Genomic DNA, 26,669 nt, shown 5'->3' with positions numbered 1-26,669 from the left:
CAGTGAAATATCATCTAATACCTGTAAAATGGCTTTTGTCTTATGTGAAAAATGATAAGAAGTATTGACAAAGATGTGGAGCAAAGAGAATCTTTGTACAGTGTTGGTGGGAATGTAAATTAATACAGTCATTATGGGAAACAGTATGGAAGTTCCTAAAAAATTAGAACTACTATATGATCCAGTAATTTCACTACTGGTTATAAATCCAAATAATTTGAAATCAATATGTAAAAGAGAGATCCGCACTCCCACGTTCATTGCAGCATTATTCACAATAGTCATGATATGAAATAAATCTAAGTGTTCATCAGTGAATGAATGGATAAAGAATATGTGGCATATATACATGATGAAATACTATTCAGCTATACAAAGAAGGGAATTCTGTCATTGTGACCACATGAATAAATATGGAGGATGTGTTAAGTGAGTTGAGCCACGCATAAAAAGAAAAGTACCACATGATCTCACTTACATAGGGAGTGTAAAAAAGTTGAACTGATAGTAAAATGGGGGCAACCTGAGGCTGGGGGGCATAAGGAGTGGGGCAGATGTTTGTCAGAGGACACAAAACTTCAGTCGGCCCTTTATATGGGCCTTCAATCTGACTAGAACTTAAAGTCTCCGTGCCAGCACAGCATAATTTCTATTGCTTTGCCCCTTACCACTCTACCCCTTCCTTTTATTAAAAAAAAAAAAAATTTTAATCAGAAAATAAGGATAGTTAAATGCTGAGATACGGATTAAGTCATGGTTTAAATGAGGAACAATCAATGCATCAGATTCTGTCCTCTTCTCTGCACACAGTGAATTTATAGTTAAGGATCCCTTTGCTATGAGGGTAGAAAGCCTCACTGACTGGTCCAATGAGGAAGAAGACTATATGGACTCACAGGAAGCCTCACAGCAGCCACATGGCAAGCTCTGGGTGGAGCTGCCATTAAGGCACGTTCTCTCCTTGTTGGTGCCAATAATAACAGGGAACAGTGCAGCATGCATTTTAAGACCTGGCCTGGAATAAATATGTTTTGTCTTTCCCTCCCTGAAAAAAAAAAACAAAAAACAAAACTTCAGTGCGACAAGTGAAATAAGTTCAACAGATCTACTGTACTACATGGTGGTGATATAGTCAATAATAATGTATTATCATAATTTTATATTTATTCTATATCCATTTTGAATATAAGTTGAGCTTTCTCAACCAGAAGCAAGAATTGGTCATTCTTGACACATTTTCCAGTTTTCCACCTCCTCCCAGTTTTTCAGTGTGCTAGAACCATGTATCTGCCTTATACCACCATTTCCCAATGACCATCTATTTACGAGTCATATAGACTCATCCTTTACTCACCTTGGTGACCCCCACAATACTCCATACACAGTGCAGATACGCCACAGTGACCACCTCTAAGTCTCAGCATCCCTCCATGGAACTTGTGCCTACTTTCTCTGAACCCACCGATTAGACTTCCCCATAAGAAACTGCTTGGGCAATGCCCCAGACCCCAAAAACGGTTTTGGTTGTTACGTCCCTTGCTCTATCTCTCCTGCTTCCCAGCCACTGGTTAAATATGCATATGTCCTAGATGACTCCCCGCATGCCATTGATCCTGTGAGGTATGCTAACGCCTTCTCTCTGGGATTTGTAAGTAATACACTGCTTCTGTTATTTCATGTGTTTTGTTATGTTGTATTTTCTGTGTCTCACCTGATCAGCATATTTGAACATAATTTTTTCCTGGTCAGGGATCTCCTAGAGAATGGTTATCTTGCTATGAATAAACTAGATACAAGACAGATTGTCTGTCAGTATAAACAAGTTTCCTGAGAGAAGGACACTTGGTCACTGATCAGACAGTTAGGTATTCAGCCATCTGCCAAGATAAAGAAGTATCCTGTGAAAAACACACTATAAACATCTAAGACCATTTCCCCTGGAACCTCATCAGGGCAGGACTAAAATCTGTAGCCACTCTCCAGAGAGAGACCTCAAGATCAAATTAGAGAAAAGTATAACACAATATATTGTATATTTGAAAATTGCTAAGATTAAATTTAAGCATAGATTCTACATGTTTTCACCACTAAAATAATCATAAGTATGTGAGATAATATGTATGTTAAATAGCTTCATTTAGTCATTCCACAATGTGTACAAAACATCATGCTGCATACAATAAATATGTAAATTTTTATCATCAATTCAAAAAAGTTAGAAGTCAACAGACTGGATTTTAAGAACAAGAACAAAATAAGCAAAATTCAACTACACATTGCCTACAAAAAACCCAATTTAAATATAAAGACAAAAACTGATTTAAAGTAAGAAGTAGAGAAAGACATAACAATTGTCTCAGTCTGTTCTGTATTGCTACAACAGAATACTTGAGACTGGGTAATTTATAAAGAAAAGAGGTCTATTTAGATCACAGTTCTGCAGACTGGGAAGTATGAGAAGCACAGTGTTGGTATCTAGTGAAGTCCATGTGCTGGGTCAAGCCATACCAGAGGAGGTCAAAGGGGAAGCGGACATATGTGAAGAAGCAAAATTAAGGGGCACCCTCACTTTATAACAAAACATGCTCAATGGAACTAATCAGTTTCTGTGAGAACTAATTAATCTCCCAGAGCAAGAATTCAGTCATTACCACAAGAACTACACCCAGACATTTATGAAGTATCTGCCCCCATGATTCAAATACCTCCCACTAGTCCCCACCTCTCAACAACATCACATTGGGGATCAAATTTTAACCTGGGTTCGATGGTGAAAAACCATATACAAACCAGTGCATTCCACTCCTGGCCCCTCAATACTGATGTCCATCTCTCATGTAAAATACAATCATTCCTTCCCAATAGTCTCCCAAAGTCCTAATTTGTGTTAGCACCAAAACAAAAGCCAAAAATCAGTCCCATCTGAGACTCAGCACAAGCTCCTTCCAGTTTTGAGTGTAAAATAAAAAACAAGTTATTTACTTCCAAGACACAATTGTGAGACAGACATTTGGTAAATATTCCCATTCCAAAAGGGCAAAGTCATCCAAAAGAAAGTAACGACAGGCCCAAGCAAATGAGAAACCTGATGGAGCAGACATTAAATCTTAAAGGTCATAAGTAATCTTCTTTGACTCCATGTCCCACATCCTTGGTGCACTGGTATGAGGGATGGACTCCTAAGCCCTCAGGCAGTCAGTCCCAGCTCATGGCTTTGTTACCAGAAAGGAATCCTGATTTAGACCCCAAGACAAGATTGTTGGATCTCACACAAGAAAGAATTCAAGGGAGTCAATAGAGTAAAGTGAAAGCAAGTTTATTAAGAAAGTAAAGCAATTAAAAAATGGCTACTCCATAAGCAGAGCAGGGGCATGGGCTGCTGGTTGCTCATTTTTATGGTTCATTCTTGATTATATACTAAACCAGGGATGAATTATTCATGAGTTTTTCAGGAAAGGAGTGGGCAAATCCAAGAACTGAGGGTTCCTCCCTTTTTAGACCATATGGGGTAACTTCTTGACATTGCCATGGCATCTGTAAATTGTCAGGACGCTGGTGGGAGTGTCTTTTAGCATGCTAATGGATTATAATTTACATGAATTATAATTATACACGTAATGAGCAGTGAGAATGACCAGAGGTCAGTCTTGTCGCCATCTTCGTTTTGGTGGGCTTTAGCCAGGTTCTTTACTGATACCTGTTTTATCAGCAAGGTCTGTATCTCATGCCAACCTCCTATCTCATTGTGTGACTGAAAATGCCTTAACTTCCAGGGAATGCAACCCAGTAGGTCTCAGCGTCATTTTACCCTATTTAAGTTGGAGTCACTCTGGTTCAAATGCCTCTGACAGCTTTGCTAGGCGCAGTTTACATGACTGCTGTCATAGATTGGAATCAGATGCCTATAACTTTTCAGTCTAGGGTTACACACTGCCACTGACTCCACCATTCTGGGGTGTGGTAGTGGCCTACACCTATGGATCCACTAGGTATTGTCCTAGTGGGGATTCTCTGTAGTGGCTCTTTCCCTTAGGCAGGTTTTGGCCTAGTCTCCCAAGTTTTATGATACAACCTCTGAAATCTAGGTGGAAGCTGCCAAGCCTCTATGGCTTTTGCATTCTGTGCACATGTGGCCCTAACACTTTGTAGAAGCTGCCAAAGCTTACCACCTGACTGCCCCAAAGTGGAAGCCTGGGTCACACTTGGGGCCACTGGAGCCATGGCTGCTTCAGCCAGAGCAGCTAGGATTCAGGAATTAGTGTCCTGAAATAATGCAAGGCAGCAGTCCCTCAGGCCTGTCCTCCAAAACTATTTTCTCAGGGCCTGGATGGGAGGGGCAGCCTGGAAAATCTTTGAAATGCTGTCATGGCCTTTTTCTCACTGTTTTCACTATTATGTAAAGCAGTCACTTGACTGCACCCTTGGATTCCTCTTCTGAAAACACCTTTTCATTCTCTACCACATAGGTAGGCTAAACATTTCTCAGATTTTTATGCTCTGCTTCCCTTTTAAGTATAAATTCTACCTCTAGGTCATTTCTTTGCTCCCATAATTGAGCATGAGCAGTGAAAAGTAACCATACCACTTCTTGGAGACTTTGCTGATTGGAAATTTCTTCCCCAGATATCCTAATCCATCACTCTTAAGTTCAGTCCTCCACAAGGCCCTACAGTGTGAATACTAGGCAGTCAAAAATTTTGCTACGATGTAACAAGGGTGACCTTTGCTTCAGTTCCCAAATAAATACTCCTCATTTCTACCTAAGACTTCGTCAAAATGGCCTTTAATGTCTATGTTCCTATCAATGTTTTGGTCACAGCCATTTAGTCTCTAAAACGCTTCCAATTTTCCCTCATTTTTTTTGTCTTCTTCCGAGTCCTTATCAGAACCACCCTTAAGGTCTGTTCATAGAAATACAGCCTTTTTGAAGCCTAATCCTCCAAAGTCTTTCAACCTCTGCCCATTACCCAATTTGAAATCCATTTCCACATTTTCAGGTATTTTTACAGCAACACTACATTCCTGGTACTAGTTTTCCGCCTTAGTCTGTTTTCTGTTTCTTATAACAGAATATCCACAACTAGGTTATCTCTAAAGAAAAAAAAATTCTTACAGTTATGGAGGCTGAGAGTTCCAAGACTGAGGACCTCTTCCTGGTGGAACTTTCTGTAGAATTCTGAGGTGACACAGAGCGTCACACAGAAGGGGCTGAGCATGCTACATCACAACATAGTGGAGAAAGTCAAAGGGGAAGTAGATACATGCAAAGAGGAAAAACCTGAGGGGGCATCCAGGCTTTATACCAACCTACTCTCAAAGCATCAGTCCCACAAGAAAGAATTCAGTCTTGCAAGAGTGAGAACTCACTACCATGAGAACAGCAACAAGCCATTCACAAGAGATTCATCCTCATGACCCACATATCTCCCACTAGGGCTCACCTCCCAATACCACCACATTGGGGATCAAATTTCGATGTGAGTTTTGGTGGAGACAAGTCATATTCAAATTCCGGCACCAGGCTATCAAAGAAAGCTAGAATGACTATATTCATATTAGACAATTCGTAGAAAGAAATATAACCAAAGATATAGAGGGTCATTTTATAATGTTCAGGGGTTAATTAATCAAATGGCATTAAAAAATTCAAAATATTTCTACACCTAATAACAGAACTTCAAAATACCAGAAAGAAAACCCTTGACAAAACTGCAAGGGGTAATAAGCAAATTCACAATTAAAATGAAAGATTTTAACATTCCTCCATGATAACTGATAGAAAAAGTAGACAGAAAATCTGTATCTTCAGTAAAGATACAGAAGACTTGAAAAAACATAAACCAACTTGAACTACTTGACATTTATAGAACACTCTACCCAACCATAGTAGAAAATGCATTATTTTCAAGTACACATGAAACATTTACCAAGATAGACTGTATTCTGGCCAAAAAGCAAGTTTTAATAAACTCAGTAATAGAAAGATAACTGGAAAATCCCCAAATATTTGGAAACAAAATATCACACTTGTAAGTAAACTATAAGTAAAATAAAAAATCTAAAGTGGGATTTCAAAACATTGTGAACTGGACAAAAATGAAAATGCTACATGTCAACATGTAAGAGATGTGCCTACATGTATTCCAGAACTCAAAGTAAAATAAAGAGATGTGCCTAAAGTAGCAGATAACGAAAAATACTATTGTAATTAATATCTATAGTATAAAAGAAAAAAACTTCTACCTGAAGGAACTAAAAAAAAGGAAAAAAAACCCAAAGTAAGTAGAAAAAAGGAAATAATAAACATCAAAGCAGATATCAATTAAATAGCAAACAAAGCAATAGAGAAAATCATCGAAATCAAAAACTGGTTCTTTAAAGAGATCAATGAGACTGACAAACATCTAGCAGCAAGGATTAGGGTAAAAAAGAGAGAAAGCAAAAAACAACATAAATTACCAATATCAAGAATAAAATAAGTGACAACTACAGATTCTACAAATATTAAAATAATAAGTGAACATTATGAATAACTTTATGCAATACATTGGACACTTAGAAGAAATGGACTAGTCCTTTGAGACACAAACCATAAAAAGCTCACACAAAAAGAAATAGGTGACCTGAATAGCCCTATATCAATTAAAGGAATTTAGTTTGTTAAAAATCTCCACACAAGGAAAACTCCAGTCTGAAATGTCTTCACTGGGGAATTCTACTAAACAAAGAAAAAACAATACAACTTCTAAACAATTTCAGAAAATTGAAAAGGAGCAAATGCCTCCCAATTCATTCTATGAAACCAGTATTACTCTGACGTTAAAACCAGACTAATATATTAAATAAAATGAAAATTACCACTATCCCTCATGAAAATAAATGCAAAACTTCTTAACATTTTAGAAAATTGAATCAAATGATATATAATATAGTTAATTCATCATGACCAAGTTTATCCCAGAAATGTGAGGTGGGTTTTAATATTTGAAAATTAATCCATTTAATTTACCACAATAACAGACAAAAACAGAAATAAAGATCATCTCAATAAATATAAAAAAATTTTGTCAAAATCCATATCCATTTCCAATAAAGATTCTCAGCATACTAGACACAGAAGAGAATTTCTACCAATTGATAAATGGCATTTGTAAACAACTTTCTCCTAACATTGTGTCCAGAATTGGTGGGTTCTTGGTCTCACTGACTTCAAGAATGAAGCCATGGACCCTTGCAATGAGTGTTACAGTTCTTAAAGATGGTGTGTCCAGAGTTTGTTCCTTCAGATGTTCAGATGTGTCTGGAGTTTTTTTTTTTTTTTTCTTTCTGGTGGGTTCGTGGTCTCATTGACTTTAGGAGTGAAATTACAGAACTTCGAGGTGAGTGCTACAGCTCTTAAAGGCGGCAGGTCTGGAGTTGTTCATTCCTACCAGTGGGTTCATGATGTCGCTGGCCTCAGGAGTGAAGCTGCAGACCTTCACAGTGAGAAAGGCATCACAGATCCAAACAGTGAGCAACAGCAAGATTTATTGCCAAGAGTGAAGGAACCAAGCTTCCACACCCTGGAAGGGGACCCAAGCAGGTTGCCATGGCTGGCTTGGTGACCTGCTTTTATTCCCTTCTCTGGCCCCACCCACATCCCACTGATTGGTCCATTTTACAGAGAGCTGATTGGTCCATTTTATAGAGAGCTGACTTTTCTGTTTTACAGAGAGCTGATTGGTCTGTTTTGACAGAGTGCTGATTGGTACATTTACAAACCTTTAGCTAGACACAGAGTGCTGAGTGGTGCATTTACAATCCTTTAGCTAGACAGAAAAGTTCTCCAAGTCCCCACCAGTCCCAGAAGCCCAGAGGGCTACACCTCTCACTGGCACTCACCAGGGCACTCTGCTGCAGCTAGCCTGGGCACTCTGACAGCCCAGACAGAGCTTGTCCCCAATCAAGCCCAGCAGGCACCAGCCGGCCACACGGAATGTTGCCCCCGCCCAGCCTGTGCCCACCTGGAACCCACAGCAGCCCTCGAGCACTGCTTGCACGTTGTCACCTCTCAACATTACAGTTATTAATGAAACTGAATGCTGTATCTTTAATATAAGAAACACAGCAAGTACGCATATTCTCATCACTTACATTAACTGCTATAATTATGATACTAGCCAGTACCACTGAGAGGTGACAGCATGCTGGCAGCCCTGGAAGCCCTCACTCATCTCTGCGCCTCCTAGGCCTGGGCGCCCACTCTGGCCGCACTTGAGGAGCCCCTCAGCCCACCGCTGCACTGTGGGAGCCCCTCTCTGGGCTGGCAGAGGCTGGAGCCAGCTCCCTTTGCTTGCGGGGAGGTGTGGAGGGAGAGGCACAGGCAGGAACCAGGGCTGCACACAGCACTCGCGAGCCAGTGCAAGTTCTAGGTTGGCATGGCTTGGCAGGTCCCCGCACTCAGAGCAGCTGGCACCACTGGCCCTGGGCAGTGAGGGGCTTAACACCCGGGCCAGCAGGTGCAGAGGGTGTGCTGGGTCCCCCAGCAGTGCCAGCCCACTGACACTGTGCTCGAATTCTTGCCAGGCCTCAGCTGCCTCCCCACAGAGCAGGGTTCAGGACCTGCAGCCCATCATGCCTAAGCCTCCCCACCACCATGGTCTCCTGGGCTGCCCGAGCCTCCCCAATGAGTGTCACCCCCTGTGCTGCACGCCTGGTCCCATCAACCGCCCAAGAACTGAGGAGTGCGGGTGCACAGCACGGGACTGATGGGCAGCTCCACCCACGGCACTGGTGCAGCATCCACTAGGCAAAGCCAGCTGGGCTCCTGAGTCATGTGGGGATTTGGAGAACTTTTATGTCTAACTAGAGGATTGTAAATGCACCAATCAGCACTCTGTGTCTAGCTCAAGGTTTATAAATGCAGCAATCAGTGCTCTGTGTCTAACTAATCTAGTGGGGACTTGGAGAACTTTTCTGTCTAGCACTCTTTGTCTAGTTAAAGGATTGTAAATGCACCAATCAGCACTCTGTCAAAACGGACCAATCAGCTCTCTGTAAAATGGACCAATCAGAAGGATGTGGGTGGGGTGGCGGGCACATAAGTGAATAAAAGCAAGTTGCCTGAGTCAGCCAGCAGCAACCTGCTCAGGTCGCCTTGCACACTGTGGCAGCTTTGTTCTTTAGCTCTTTACAATAAACTTTGCTGCTGCTCACTCTTGGTCCATGTTGCCTTTGTGAACGGTAACACTCACTGAGAAGGTCTGCAGCTTCACTCCTGAAGCCAGTGAGACCATGAACCCATGGGGTGGAATGAACAACTCCAGACGTGCCCCCTTTAAGAGCTGTAACACTCACTGAGGAGGTCTGCAGCTTCACTCCTGAAGTCAGCGAGACCACGAACCCACCAGAAGGAAGAAACTGCAGACACATCTGAACATCTGAAGGAACAAACTCCAGACACATCATCTTTAAGAACTGTAAGACTCACCATGAGAGTCCACGGCTTCATTCTTGAAGTCAGAGAGACCAAGAACCTACCAATTCCAGATACACCACAAATCAAGAAAAAGAAAGAAATGACATTCATATTAGAAAGAAAGTTGTAAAGGTATCTATTACCAGATAGTATGATCCTTTACATTGAAAATCCTATGGAATCTTCAAAAAATTCTACAATTTACGTATAAAAATCAATCACATTTCTATATTCTAGCAAAGAACAATTGTAAGTTGAAATTAAAGAATCAGAAGCATCAAAAATATTAAATATGTATAAATCTGACAAAAGATGTACAAGTCCTATAAAATAAAGACTAAACAAACATTTCTGAAGCAAACTTACAAAGGCCTAATATATGATGGTATGTATCATGATCAAGGACTGGGAGACTCAAAAAGTTTAAGATGTTATTTCTCTCTAAATTGATCTATAGATTCAATTCCATCAAAATCTAAATAGTCTTTTTGTAGAGACTGACAAGTTGAATAGAAAATTAATGTGGAAATGCAAAGGGCCTAGAAGAGTCAAAACAACTTTGTAAAAAAAAGAAACACATTTCAATATTGACTTTAATTCATCAACTAACTTTTAAGACTATAGTGTAGTTACTATGGTCAAGTCTTTGTGGTACTGGCATCAAGATAAACAACCCATCAGTGGAATAGAACACAAATTTATACATAATCTACACATATATAGTCAGTTGACTTTAGACAAAGCTGTAAATGCAAACCAGATGAGAAAAGATAGGCTTTTCAACAACTAATACTGAAACAGATACCCACATGCAAAAAATATATATATATATTGAACTTGAACCCATACCATAAAAAGTGAACTTTGAGGCTGCACACTGTGACTCATACCTGTAATCCCAGCACTTTGGGAGGCCGTGGGCAGATCACAAGGTCAGGAGATCAAGACCATCCTGGCCAACATGGTGAAACCCTGTCTCTACTAAAAATACAAAAATAAGCTGGGTATGGTGGCACACACCTGTAATCCCAGCTACTCGGTAGGCTGAGGCAGGAGAATCACTTGAACCAGGGAGTCGAAGATTGCAGTGAGCCAAGATAGCGCCACTGCACTCCAACCTGGGGACAGAATGAGACTCCGTCTCAAAAAAAAAAAAAGAACTTAGAAGTGGATCATAGATCTATATGTAAGACCTAACACCACATAACATCTAGACATAAACATAGGACAAAATGTTTGTAACTTTGGGTTAGACAAATATTATTTGGATATTTATTCAAAAGCAGAATTCATAAAAGAATGAATTAAAAATTTTGACTTTATCAAAAGAAGAAATGAATGATCTTCAAAAGTCGCTGCTAAGAGACACAACAAAAAAAGATAATTTTAGACCAATATCCCTGATGAATATCAATGCAAAAATCCTCAATAAAATACTGGCAAACCGAATCCAGCAGCACATCAAAAATTTTATCCACCATGATCAAGTGGGCTTCATCTCTGGGATGCAAGTCTGGTTGAATATACACAAATCAATAATGTAAGCCAGCATATAAACATAACCAAAGACAAAAAACACATGATTATCTCAATAGATGCAGAAAAGGCCTTTGACACAATTCAATAGCCCTTCATGCTAAAAACTCTCAGTAAATTTGGTATTGATGGAATGTATCTCAAAATGATAAGAGCTATTTATGACAAACCCACAGCCAATATCATACTGAATGGGCAAAAACTGGAAGCATTCCCTTTGAAAACTGGAACAAGACAGGGATGCCCTCTCTCACCACTCCTATTCAACATAGTGTTGAAGGTTCTGGCCAGGGCAAACAGGTGAGAGAAATAAATAAAGGGTATTGAATTAGGAAAATAGGAAGTCAAATTGTCCCTGTTTGCAGATGACATGATTGTATATTTAGAAAACCCCATTGTCTCACCAAAATCTCTTTAAGCTAATAAGCAACTTCAGCAAAGTCTGAGGATACAAAATAAATGTGCAAAAATCACAAGCATTCTTACACACCAGTAATAGACAAACAGAGAGCCAAATCATGAGTGAACTCCCATTCACAATTGCTTCAAAGAGAATAAAATGCCTAGGAATCCAACTTACAAGGGATGTGAAGGACCTGTTCAAGGACAACCACAAACCACTGTTCAATGAAATAAAAGAGGACAGAAACAAATGGAAGAACATTCCATGCTCATGGATAGGAACAATCAATATTGTGAAAATGGCCATAATGCCCAAGGTAATTTATAGATTCAATGCCATCCCCATCAAGCTACCAATGACTTTCTTCACAGAATTGGAAAAAACCACTTTAAAGTTCATATGGAACCAAAAAAGAGCCCACATTGCCAAGACAATCCTAAGCCAAAAGAACAAAGCTGGAGGCATCACGCTATCTGACTTCAAACTATACTACAAGGCTACAGTAACCAAAATAGCTTGGTACTGGTACCAACACAGAGATACAGACCAATAGAACAGAATAGAGCCCTCAGAAATAATACCACACATATACAACCATCTGATCTTTGACAAACCTGACAAAAACAAGAAATGGGGAAAGGATTCCCTATTTAATAAACAGTGCTGGGAAAACTGGCTAGCCATATGTAGAAAACTGAAACTGGATCCCTTCCTTACACCTTATACGAAAATTAATTCAAGATAGATTAAAGACTTAAATTTTAGACCTAAAACCATAAAAACCCTAGAAGAAAACCTGGGCAATACCATTCAAGCCACAGGCATGAGCAAGGACTTAATGACTAAAACACCAAAAGCAATGGCAAAAAAAGCCAAAATTGACAAATGGGATCTGCACATTAAAAGAAACTACCATCAGAGTGACCAGGCAACCTACAGAATGGGAGAAAATTTTTACAATCTACCTATTTGACAAAGGGCTAATATCCAGAATCTACAAAGTACTTAAACAAATTTATAAGAAAAAATCAAACAACCCCATCAAAAATTGGGCAAAGGATATGAACAGACATTTCTCAAAAGAAGACATTCATACAGCCAACAGACACATGAAAAAATGTTCATCATCACTAGCCATTAAGAGAATGCAAATCAAAACCACAATGAGATACCATCTCACACCAGTTAGAATGGCGATCATTAAAAAGTCAGGAAACAACAGGTGCTAGAGAGGATGTGGAGAAATAGGAACGTTCTTACTCTGTTCGTGGGACTGTAAACTAGTTCAACCATTGTGGAAGACAGTGTGGCAATTCCTCAAGGATCTAGACTAGAAATACCATTTGACCCAGCCATCCTATTACTAGGTATATACCCAAAGGATTATAAATCATGCTACTTTAAAGACACATGCATACGCATGTTTATTGAGGCACTATCCACAATAGCAAAGACTTGGAACCAACCCGAATGTCCATCAGTGACAGACTGGATTAAGAAAATGTGGCACATATACACCATGGAATACTATGCAGTCATAAAAAAGGATGAGTTCATGTCCTTTGTAGGGACATGGATGCAGCTGGAAACCATCATTCTCAGCAAACTATCGCAAGAACAGAAAACCAAACACTGCATGTTCTCACTCAAATGTGGGAATTGAACAATGAGAACACTTGGACACAGGAAGGGGAACACCACACACCAGAGCCTGTTGTGGGGTGGGGGGAGGGGGGAGGGATAGCATTAGGAGATATACCTAATGTTAATGACGAGTTAATGGGTGCAGCACACCAATGTGGCACATGTATACATATGTAACAAACCTGCACGTTGTCCACATGTACCCTAGAACACAAAGTATAATAATAATAAAAAAAAGTCGCTGCTAAAAGAATGAAAAAAGGCAGACTAGGAAAACTATTTTCAAGTAATAGAGCCGATAAAGACTATCAAGAATATGTGAAGAAATCTTAACATTCAACCAAAAGAAAACATGAAACCCCAATGAAAAACATGGACAAAAGATTTGATAATACATTCCACTAAAAAAAGACATATAGGTGGATTCATCATATGAAAACTTGCTCAACATAATTATTCAGTAGAAAAATTAACATTGAAACTATAATAAGATACCACTACACATCTATTAGAATGCCTAAAATTAAATAGAAATAACCATATTAAGTGTTGGCAAGGGTGCTGAGTAAATGAAACATTTATATATTACTGGTAGAAACATAAAAGGGTCTAACCACGCTGAAAACACTTTGGCAGTTTCTTAGAAAGCTTAATGTATACCTACCATATAAATCAGCTATTCCACTCTATGTTATTTACTTAAAATAAATTAATGCATATGTTTATACGAAGATTTGTAAATGAATGTTCATGGAAACTTTATTTTCAGCAGCCCAAAACTAAAAAACAACTCAAATGTTTATCAACAGTGTAATGGATAAGCCAATTGTGGTATATATTCATACAATGGAATACTACTTAGCAACAAAAAGTAAGGAACAATTGGTAACATAACAATAACGATGCATCTTAAAATAAGTGTGATAAATAAAAGAAACCAGAAGAAAAAAAATGAGCATATACTTTATGAATCCCGGGTAAACTAGGGGTAGGGAGGCACAAGAGAGAAGGACCACAAGGGGCATGGAGAAACATTTGAGTTTGATAGCTATGTTTATTATATTGATTTTGATTGTGATTTTATGGATGTATGCATTTGTAAAAACATATAAAATGATACACTTTATATATAGTATGTCAATTATACCTCAACAAGATTGTTTAAAAGGAGAGAAAAAGAGAGACAGAGAGAGAGAAAGAATATTCTGGGGCTCCATCTAAACTCAGTTGAGAAAGAATGCAATGAATTTGCTTCACAGATGAGGAATGCCTTTCTTAAATCTTTCAAAATATGAGAAGTAAGCATAGGTTCTGTGGCACATAGGAAGGGCATGTAACCACACTTTGGCAAGTCAAGATATTATCCTAGAAATATTGTACTTACGTTGACTACTAAATGCTAATACAAGTAGCTAAATGAAAAGAGAAAAGTGCATGAAATTTTCCCAATAGGGGTCTTGCCTAAGGAAAGACCCAAAGGTAAAGAAGAAAATGATTCATTTCATAAATTTGAGATACTATAAATGGTTCTTAAGAAGCATATAATGGTAGAGGCAAGAGGATATATGTGAGTACAGAGATCCATGATAATATTATCATGACCCTGAGGAACTGGAATACACTGAAGCATCCTCTGCTTCAATAATATTAAATTGTTTCCATTACAGTTTCAGTTGTGACTATTTTTGATGCATTCAATTTTGTTCCAAGATAGACATCAATACGTGGAAAAATTTTTAACAAAACAAGCATTTTGAGATGCTCCAATCTTCCTAACATTCAGGATAAGAAAAAGTTCACCACTTTAAGATTATGTTGTTACTGAATACAAGAGACAAGAAGGTGAGAACCTCATTATCTGCTCACATATAGTCAATTTCAAAACCTCCCAAACATTCCTGTTCAGCTGTAAATAATATGGGTTTATGGTTTTGAATTTTAAAATTGTACAAACTGCAAATTTACCTTTGATTCTTAAAAGAATGACTCAACCTGCAAATTGCTATGTGACAAGCACAGTGCCAGGCACTGAAGTCACAGATACAAGAACAATGAAATTCTACCATTTGGGAAAAAATAGACTGTGATTAATTCAGAGTGAGTATGCAGGACTCCGTAGTTTCCACATCATTCAATGTGCTCTGTTGAACATCAATTTAATGGAATTAGAATTCTGCTTGAAGCCTTAAATTTCCATAGAATTACCAATTTAGTCACCAAAGGAGTGTTCACCCGTATTAAGAGAAAGTGAAATGTGGCCTGAGATTGAATCTATCATCCTGATAACATTGTCTTAAGTATAAAACCCCTTCTGTGAGGTCAAGATTAGAAAGATTAGTGGGAAAGAACAATTTTTCTTAAAAGAACAAGCTCTAGGCTTGTAGGTCCGCTTCATAACAGGGCTTTGATCTTTCCCATTTTGCTAATCTGTAAATCCAATCACACTTGCAGTTGAGCACACAGATCTCATTCTCTCTTATGAGCAAGGCATCCCTCTGAACTGCTATATGGCCAGACCTCTCTTTGAGAGAATCATGTTAAGTCTTATGACTGAGACTAATCACTACAAAATGCATTTTAGTCTTAAAAGGAGAGAGGAAAAAATATGATCAGTATTATAAATATTGAGATCAATTTTGATTGATTATTACAATCAGTAAATCAGACATCATTTTCTAATAGTATATTTATACTATATATAAAATATATGTGTACTTATATGTATTAGAATTTCTACCAAAAAATAAGTATAGCAAATTTAGCCCTCTATAAAGAATTTGTAAAGGCTCCCAGGATTATAGCAAAAGAGAAATATCACATGTAAAGTGAAAAATAAAAACATATCATTGGATTGAATTTCCAATGAGTTACTAAGCAAATAATATTATTCAACAAATGACTAGCAATTTAAAAAAAAACCAGATTATTCAGTTCTAATTTTAAAAATCCATTGCATGTGACTGAAATATTTAAATACTAGAAATTTTGAAAGAAATGTTAAAAATATCCATGGTTTAATTTTTATATAATATTGGAATAGGAAAGAAAGAACAGAAAAAGTAAAAACTATGACAGAAATAATTGAAAATATTGTTTATATAAAATTTTTAAAACTAAAATAAAACAACAAACTGAAAAAATAAATTAAACCTCCATGTGAAAAAATATATTTTGTAACGTGTGTCAAAGAACTAATCTCTTGATTCTACTTTTAAAATCTTGCAAAAAAGACAAACTAATTTAAAAGAAATAGGAAAGGGGCAAATATTTAGAATAGATATTTAGATAGAAATACAAATAGTTCATAACCAAATGAAAATGTTCCATCTAGTTACAGCAAAAGCAATGCAAAATAAAATATTAAAATTCTGTGTTTCATGCATCAAATCACAAAATTTGTATTTGATAATATACAGTATTGGAAACAGTGCTAAGAAATCAGTGCTGTTTGTGGCAACATCAACTGAGAAACTCTTTAGAAGAAAATTCAGCTATATTGACCAAAATGTCATACCATACATAACTATTTAACAATCTTTGTTGTAGAAATTTAGCTAGTCATGCTCACACATACACAAACATATATGTACAAAGATGATTCTTATGGCCTTATTAATAAAAGTAAAAATCTGAAAATATCTTAATACTGTCAATAAATATGTTATTATAATATTTCAATAAACATAACATAAATTGTGTTACATTTATGCCAATGAATATGATGCAGTTATTAAAGTATGAATTGTATTAGTAGGTGTAAAAAGGAACAAAACTGAAGATATATCAATTGGTGAATAAAATCAAGCTAGAGAAAATTATATATAAAAGACTCCTATTTCCATAAACATGAAGAAGCTACAGAAACTGAGGTTTGTACAGCCATGGCAAAATTTTGGAAGAGTACATATGAAAATTGATCATGTTACCTCTCAGAAGTAAGATTGGAGCTCTGAGGTGATAGGTAGACAATGCTTATTGTGTAATTTCTTGTACTACTTGGATTTATTTATTTTTTTAGATTTTTAATTTATTTTATCAGAGTTCCATTATTTTCCACATTTAGATTTTATACATACTTTGTTAGACTTATGTAATTCATTATATTGACACAATTATAAATGGTTTTTAAATTTTCAAATTCCAATTGTACATTGCTGGCATATTAGGAAAGCAATCAACTATTGTACATTAACTTTGAATCATTCAACTTTGCTATATTCACTTATCAGTTCCAGCAGATGTTTTTCAATTCTTGGGATTTTCTACATAGCTATACATTCATGTCATTAGCTAATAAAGACAGTTTTGTTTTTTCCTTTCTAATAAAAGGTATGCAGGTTGATTTTATTTCCTTTTCTTATCTTATTATAGAGCTAGAATGTCCAGTATGAACTTGAATAAAATGGCAAGAGAAGATATCCTTACCTTTCTTCCAGTGTTCAGAGAAAAAGTATCTAGTTTCTCATTATTAGGTATGATATTAACTGAAGGGTTTTTTTCTAGATGTTCTTTATCAAGTTGAGGAGTTTACAGAGCGTTTTTATCATGGAATGTGCATAAAATTTTATCGAATCTTTTTTACATGTAAATTTGACAGATTAAAGGGACCAATTCTTTGAAAGGCACAAATTACTGCAACTCATCTAATATGGAATAAATAATTTGAATAGCTTTGTAAATATTAAGGAAATGGAATTTACAATCATAAGACTCCAGAAAAAGAAATCTTCAGGCCCAGATGGTTTCACTGGAGAGTTTTGCCAAATGTTTCAAGAACTAACATCAATTCTACACAATCTTTTCCAGAAAATAGAAGAGAAATGAACCCTTCTCAATTCATTTTATAGAGTTAATATACCCACTACCAAAACCACACAAAGTCCATAAAAAATAAAACAGAAAATGACACGTTAATATCTCTTATAAATATAGATGCAAAAATACTCAACAAAATATCAGTAAGTCAAATCTAACAATATGTAAAAAGTGTTAACACCATAACTATGCAAGCCCGATTCAACATTTGAAAATCAGTGTAATCCACAATATCAACAATCTGAAGAAGAAAAATCATAGAGTCATGTCAACTGGTGCATAAAAAAGATACTTGGATTTTTAAATTATATTTTTACTCTGTTTTTATAATGAAAATACTTTCTAAGCATCACTGTAATAAATATTTTAACTTTTACCTTCAGAATAATAATATTTGGTAGGGTGCTTAATACTGTGTCAAACACTGTGTTATGTGTCTTCTAAGCACTCTTCTAAACCTCACAACAATTATAAAGAGTATTTCTATCTCCATTTTAAAGATGACAGAGCAAAACCCAGAAACATTAAATAACTTGTAAAAATTCACATAATTAATGAGTGCTACATTTACTCCATCCAAAAGTTTCCATCAAATGGTTATAAGTTTGGGTGCTTAAGGACCAATGCCAGCACTTGACACATTGATGAAAATGGGAACAATTGACTGTCTTCTTGAAGGTTTATTTGTTCATTTGATTTTTAATGCTCATGGGTGGGAGAGGACTCCTGATTCTCACATGTTAGAGTAGCTGGTAATAATCCAGCCGTTCTGTTATAAATAACCATAAAACTAGACAAATATGTATATGAAAAGTATATGAAAATAAAAATATATTTTCAGAACAGAACCATGATCCCCAAGATAAGGATAACAAATGTGTAGAGCCTCATGATTGCCATGATTGCCCAGCTTTCAGCTCAGAGGCGCCCATAGCACTTGGAGCTGAAGACCAAGAGGTACACAGGTATCTGACTGAGCTGAGGAGACAGAAATCAAAGCTTGGACATAATGTTTTGGACATAATGTAAGCAACTAGAATTTGCAGTCAGAGTACTAGAGAATCTAATTTGCAGTCAATACTACAGAATCAATAACTGTGAAGAAAAGTAGCTCTAGATTGCTTGCTACATGAGAATCCTATTTAGTCTTTGGCTGATTATTAAAGTATGCATGCACAGGATGATACTTGAAAACGCTGGGCAAAGGACACCTACCAAGTTGCTGAGAACTCAGTGAAATTCCAAAGCTTGCATATCCATTAGAAAAATCTGAGCTCCAACCAACCAGAATAGAGAGACCTTGTTGAAACTTCAGATAATTAAATGACACTTCAGAAATCTCACATCTCAGGAAAAAGGCTACTCTAGTCCAAATGTAATTACTCTTATAAACAATTCTGAAGTACAAGTAAATTAAGTCTGTAAGTATCAAACCCAATCTTATTTAAATAAGAGGAAAATACACCATTTATAATGTTTATGATTAAATAAAATATGAGTAGACATGCAAAGACACAGGAATATATGCCCTATAAGTATGAGAAAAGTCAATCAAGATAAAGAGATTCAGAAATAACCAAAATGATGGAAAGAGCTAACCAAGACACAAAATAGCTATTATAAATATGTTCAAGGACTTAAAAGGGCTAAATGAACCTAAGGAGGGAAAAGATAGAGGATTTCAATAGAAAAATACAAATTATGAGAAAGACAAAATTTTTATACTGAAAATACAATATCTAAAATAAAAAATTCAATTGGCTTTTCAGTACATTATAAACTACAGAAAAGTAACTTTGAATATGGGAAAATAGAAGCTATGCAAACTGAAACAGGAAGAAAAAAATGAAGAGACTTTCAGTAAACTGTGAAATGATATCAAGTAGTAAAACATACATACAGTTGGGGTGCCAGAAGAGGCCAAAAGAGACTTACGGATGGGACAGGGTGGTGGAAAAATATATAAAGAAATAATGGTGAAAAGTTTTCAAGCTCATGGAAAATATAATTGTATAAACCCGATAAGTGTAATAAGCTCTGAGCAGTAAAAGCACAAAGAAAATCACACCAATACACATCATAATCAAAATGCTACAACCTTATCAAATCTACAGTAAGATACCATTTCACATTAGTCAGAATGGCTATTACTAAAAAGTCAAAAAAACAACAGATGCTGGCATGTTGCAGACAAAAGGGAACACTTATACATTGTTGGTGGGAATATAAATTAGTTTAGCCACTGTAGAAAGCAATTTGGAGATTTCTCAAAGAACTTAAAACAGAACTATCATTTGACCCAGGAGTCTCATTACTGGATATTTAAAAAAATCATTTTACCAAAGAGATATATGCACTCATATATTCGTCATAGTACTATTCACGGTGGCAAAGACAGGCTAACAACTAAGGTACCCATCAGTGGTGGACTGGATAAGAAAATGCAGTAAAAATTACACAATAGAATACAATGCAGCCGTTAAAAATAACAAAATCATGTCATTTGCAGCAACATGGATGCAGCTGGCGGCCATTATCCTAAGCATATTAATGCAGGAATAGAAAACCAAATACCACATGCTCTCACTTATAAGTGGCTGCTAAACATTGGGTACTCGTAGACATAAAGATGCCAATAACAGAAACTGGGAACTACTGAAGGGGAGAAGATAGCAAAGGTTGAAAACTACCTGTTGGGGACTATGCTTAGTGCCTGGGTGATGAGACCAATTACACCCCAAACATCAGCATCACACAAAATACCCAATAACAAACCTGCACATGTACCTCCTGAATATAACATCAGAGTTGAAATTTAAAACTGTAAACCAATAATTTAAAAAAGCATTTTAACAAAAAAAGGATATAATAAAATTAAAACCACAATTCCATAAAATAAACAGAAAACAAATAATATATAGAATTCACATAACCAAGAGATAATTTTTTGAAAATATTAGTGAAATAATAAACTACCAGACAAACAAAGAAAAAAGAAAATAAAATACCAGTATCAGGAATGATAAAAAGTACTTTATTCTATATGCTACCAACAACAAAATGGAAATAATAAAATTAATATGCAACTTAATACTAATAAACTTAATAACTTAAGGGAAATGGATAAAAGCTCTTTCATTCAATCCAAACGAAATGGAAAAATTAAAGAGCTTTTATCTACTAAAGAAATGATTTCATAGTTATGAATAAACGTCCCACCAAGAAATGTATAGGCCCAGATGGATTCACTGGAGAATGGTAACAAACAATTAAGAAAGAAATAAAATAATCTTACACAAAATATTTCAGAAAATACAAGATGAAGAAATATTTTCTGTCTCATTTTATGAGGCTGCATTGCCTAATGCTGAAACCAAACAAAGCATTTACAATACAAACTCACCAGAGACCAATATCCTTCAAGAGTAAAGGTTCAGAAATTCTTTACAAAACATGAATAAGTCAAATGCAAAGATACATAGAAAGATAGTACCTTAAGAAGAAAACAGGTTTTCCCCAATATTGAAAGTTTGATTCCTACTGAAAAAATCCATCAATATAATTCAACTTACCAAGTGAATAAAATAATTATATAACCATTTCAAAAATGCAAAAGAAAAAAATTTGTATTTATTTATAAAAATATTCCCAAAACAATAGGAGTAGAAAGTAGACTCATAAACTAATAAAAAGCATCTACCAAAAATACTGAGCTAACATCATTTCTTTTTTTTTTTTTTTCTGGAGACGGAGTCTGGCTCTGTCGCCCAAGCTGGAGTGCAACGGCCGGATCTCAGCTTACTGCAAGCTCCGTCTCCTGGGTTTAGGCCATTCTCCCGCCTCAGCCTCCCGAGTAGCTGGGACTACAGGCGCCCGCCACCTTGCCCGGCTAGGTTTTTTTGTATTTTTTTAGTAGAGATGGAGTTTCACCGTGTTAGCCAGGATGGTCTCGATCTCCTGACCTCGTGATCTGCCCGTCTCGGCCTCCCAAAGTGCTGGGATTACAGGCTTGAGCCACCGCGCCCGGCCTGAGCTAACATCATATCTTAATGTTGAAAGAATGAATGCTTTTCTATTAAGCCAGGGAACAAAGCAAAGAATGTGTATTCTCACCATGTTCATTAAACATATTAGAAGTTCTACTTAATGCAATTGGCAAAAAATAAATAAATAAATAATGGGAATACATAAATATAACAATAGGAAAGGATGATTAAAACAACTTTTATTCACAGACTACGTGATTATGTATATAGAATAGTCTAAGCAATTTGCAAAAACTTTGTATCAAAATTAATAAATATATTTGGAAAGACTATAAGATACAAGCATTATATATATGCATACATATGCACATACATACATATGATCAATTTAAAATATATAAAATATACATACAAATCTAAATATAAATACATATTGTCAGTGAGCTGTTTTAAAATAAAATTTTTAAAATATCATTTTGAAAGCATCACAATATGCAAAATAATGCACAGATAGAAGTACACTGAAAACAATAAGATATTGCTGAGAGAATTTAAAGAGAACCTAAATAAATGGAAAGATATGCTGCATTCATAATCTAGAATTATTCAACACAGGTATTGTTAATAAGTGACTTCTACTCAAACTCATGTTTAGATTCAAAACAATACTAATCAAAACCCCAACAGACTTTTCTTGTAGAAATGAATAAGCTTCATGTGTTTGTGTGGTAATGCAAATGACCTGGAAGGATCAAAACAGTTTTGACAAAATAAGAACAAAACATCAATATATCAAAAAAGAGAGTCGACCACCCATATACAGTTGATCTATTTCTACTTTGGCACTAAAACAATTCAGTGGGAAACAGTTGAGTCTTTTCAACAATTGCGGATACAATAATTAGATACCTATATGAAATGAAAAGTATTTGCAAAAGGAATATCTAGAAAATATAGAAGTGCCTTACTTAATACGCTAAAAGTTTGGTGGCCTTGTTATAGAAATTTCCCTTTCTCTGGAATATTGGCTATATACTGGCATTTGGGTTTCACTCCACCACTTACGAGCCACATGAGCTTTTTTCTGACCCTTCATTTCTTTCTCTGTAAGATGGACTTACTAACATTCATCCTTTTCTTCTCCCAAAAATAAGGCAATATCAAACAGGATAATCAAAGTATTCACATATCTTCTGCAGTCCAATCTTTATACCTTCCATCATGCTTTTGTTTTGCCTTCTCCTTCATTAGCATAAAAGTTATCAGCATGTCTTGAGTTAAAAAAAAAGTCAGCCAAACACAGTAATAAATTCAATATAGCAAATAATTCTAGATGCTACATAGTCCATATCAAAGTCTATAACATTAAGGCAGTTTTGATTGGACCATGAGTTGAATGAAGGACTTTCCTGATGGACTAGGATTACTAATGTTCTCAAAGTCCTTTTTATAATGGAATGACACTTTTAAGATTTGTCGTGTAAGTACAGCTCCAGTGATTGCATTATCCTGGAATAATGTACTGTTTAAGTTGCATGGTGTGGGATTTGCTCCTGGCTTAGAATCCTTGACCTTCTATGCCCTGTTTATTAACCTCTTTGCAAGGCAACATATCTACTGTTCAGTTGGGGTTGAGAATGAATGCTTTAGCAGCCTTAGGAAATATGCTTCCATGTGCTTTCAGGCTGATGTTTATAGAGCTATTGGTGATAAAATTTGAATGACACTAGTGAAAGGAGGATAAAATTCTTTATGAAAAAGACTACACTTACTTTATGGAATGTTGAGTTCCAAGTTCTCCAAAACAATTCTGGAAAAGAAAATGAGAGTCATATGATTTTTTTCATGGAGTCAGTGAATAAAATAGGTTTGACATGTAGTTTAATTCAGTCCATTATTGATATCATATTATATGCCTGCCCTATGTAAGGATAAGGGAAACACAGATACATAAGATAAAAGTCTTGCTCTGGAACCAGTCTGCAGGGATTTTTCAACCCTCAATGCCCATTTATCACTTGGGAAGCATTTAATAAACGTTTATAAAGGAGGCATACACCAGGACAACTCGTATCTATAATTTTAACATTACTTCCGTTGATTCCAATGTGCAGCCACAGAAAGCAGAACTGGGTCCCTCCCAAAAATGTGATGATTTAGTTGGAGGTAAATTTAGTTGGAGAAAAGTTCTGCATAAAGTTTGAGGAGTTAAAAATGGAATTTGAGAGTTCCAGAGAGCATAGCTGAAAGACTTTGGATTGGAATAAACATATATTAAAAAACAAGAGTAGAACATGCATGAGAAAAGATGATGAAGGGGTGAGAAAAGGAAACACTAGGTGCCTTTGTTTCCATCCTTTCTTCCTTGCTTCCTTCCTTTCCTTCCTTCATTTCGTTCTCTTTTTTTGCTTTCTTATCTTTTTGTCTTCTTTTCCTCTCACTTCATTCCTCCCTCCACCTTCTTCCATCCCTTCCTTTTCCTTCTTCCCTACCTCTCTCTCTCCCTTTTTCCTTCCTTCCTTCCTTCCTTCCTTCCTTCCTTCCTTCCGTCCGTCTGTCCGTCCGTCTTACCTCTCTTTCTGTGACAGAGGGTCTGAGGACATAAGGAGAGATGCACATTATATTAATATTTGGAACATTGAGTTCTAGTTGGTATGTCAGGAGGTAAACTTGGGAACAAGTTTCTCGCTGGTGAATATAAGTAGTTAAAGAAGAAACTGCTATCTTCAGCCATTTGCTTGTCAAATAGTTTGTTAATTTGTTGCATCTGCTTTTTGCACAAATTTATGGATTTTACACATTATGATCTCACTAAACAATAAATGTTCTTACAATTCACTTCCCTATCCACCTGAGAGGTATTGGAAAGCCTATGGAGTTTCACCTCATCTCTGTTGATTTCTATACTATAGGAATGTTTGTTAGTTGATACTGTCAATTTAGTTTTTCTCTCAGATCTTGGCTCAGTTTTCTTATCTTTAGTTAGGCCATCTCTGATCTTCCTGACAAGATAAATTATTCTATTATGTAGTGTCAATCTCTTGTATACTCCTCCTTCATATTTTACTCACTTGCGTATTTCAACTTTTTAAAGAGTTTCTTATTGTTACATATCTTTCTACATACGATGTAAGCTCCATGATGTAGGGACCACTTCAGTTTTTCATCATATCTCCAACATGCCCATCAGTGTCTCATTCAGAGATGAGTCAGTAAATATTTGTTGAATGAGTGAATGATGGAATGACTATGGGGAAAAAAGACGGAAGGAGTAGAGAGACAAGCTGACTGCCTGTTGCAGAGGTAAAACAAATAAGATTTTTCAAGGGTAAGACAGTTTTGCTTTGGCACGTTTTCAAATAATCACTGTTTCTATAAGAAGAAAGCCTGAACAAACCATCCAGGTAATTCCATGACCTTTGGCAGTTGTATCTTATTTACACTTAAAAAACTGTTTATTTTTTAGCCCATAAAAGCATAGGGTGGAGAGATTATATGCTCTGGTGTCCCAAGAAAGATGCCATTCCTGAGCTTATAGAGGGATCTAAGTTCCCTAGACAATTTAATCATATTTCTACCTTTAGGACATTGGGGTAGAGAGGAATAATGGTGCCCCTTCCCTGATGCTTTTTGTCTAGAAAATCTCTTCCCAACTGTGGGACCTACTTAGCAATTAAGACAAAAGGAGCTTTTCTTGATATAATAATGGCCAAAAAATGTGCTTAGCACTGCATAGTTTATGTTTAAAAAGTACAGCTTCTCTCTCCTTTCATTGTTCCAAAACCCTTCAAATAGCCATTATAAAGAAATAAAAACAGCTTAGAGGAGTTAACTTTTTGCCAAAATCACTTAGCTAATAAATGACATTTTTCAGACTAGTACCAGACAGTGCCATTCCCCCTGTGCCTTTCATCTGCAGTTGAAAGGCATTTCCTTCCAGTTCATTAGAAACTGAGCAGTAGCTCATAGCATCTTATAGGCAGAAAGAATCTTGGAAGCCACACCTTCTGTCCTGCACCCAGTGCAGTAATCCTCTGTACTGCATTCTTCATAAGCAGACACCAAGCTTTACTTGAATATCCACAGTAATGGACATTTTATTGTTTCCTTAGGCAGCCCATTCCACTGTTGAGGGCTCTAATTATTATCTGTCTCTATAGGAAGTCTACTATTAGCAATTGTGCACCAGTAACAAAAGTCCTGCCTAAGTGTTGGTGACAATGGCACTACTCCTGAGAGTATTTGCTTAACAGGCTGTCAGAAGACAAAATACCTTAACAGAAAGCAATGAAGCTCTAAAAGTGTGATAGCAGGCATCTTGGTCCTTCCTGCATGAGGGAATCCTAGTTTGTCTTATGGACACATTTTGGCACCTGTTCCTGTCATGATGTCTTAGTTACACTCTTGCTGTGGTGGATTACAGTAACTAGAAGTATGACAAGGGCCCTTTAAAAACCTGAAAGCATAGTTGGGAACTAGTGAGAAGCATTGAGATTCTGACAATGTTCATTTTTAGAACCCTAGAAATAATGCACAATATTGTATTCATTCATGTAGTCCTTCAACACATATTTATTAAGCACCTAGCATGTGCCAGTTGTTAGGCCCAATACTGAAAATACAATGATGAACAAAAGCAGACATGCTCCTGCTGTTGTGGAATCCACAGTCTAGAAGGGGAGCAGACATTAATTTTAAAAAGCAAAAGCAAATGTGAAATTGCACCTGAGATTTACACTCTGTGAGTGATTTCATATATATTGAGAAGATTCATGGAAAGTGGCTCTGAGGAGATGATTGGTCTGGGATCTGGGGAAGGCTACAGCAT

The 26,669-nt window shown here is 36.4% G+C and overlaps 1 long non-coding RNA gene across 3 annotated transcripts in view; it reads right to left on the bottom strand.

The window, feature by feature from the left end:
* The window catches only part of LOC144334443 (uncharacterized), a 143,604-nt gene that overhangs the window by 45,189 nt on the left and 71,746 nt on the right, over nucleotides 1-26,669 (bottom strand). For all 3 annotated transcript variants that reach the window (XR_013404253.1, XR_013404252.1, XR_013404251.1), the window contains one exon: nucleotides 23,614-23,651. This is a non-coding gene — a long non-coding RNA (uncharacterized LOC144334443). The remainder of the gene's footprint in view (nucleotides 1-23,613; nucleotides 23,652-26,669) is intronic.

The sequence above is a fragment of the Macaca mulatta genome, chromosome 14 (assembly GCF_049350105.2).
Source record: "Macaca mulatta isolate MMU2019108-1 chromosome 14, T2T-MMU8v2.0, whole genome shotgun sequence".
Classification (NCBI taxonomy): domain Eukaryota; kingdom Metazoa; phylum Chordata; class Mammalia; order Primates; family Cercopithecidae; genus Macaca; species Macaca mulatta.
This window is presented reverse-complemented; position numbering and strand designations above follow the sequence as displayed.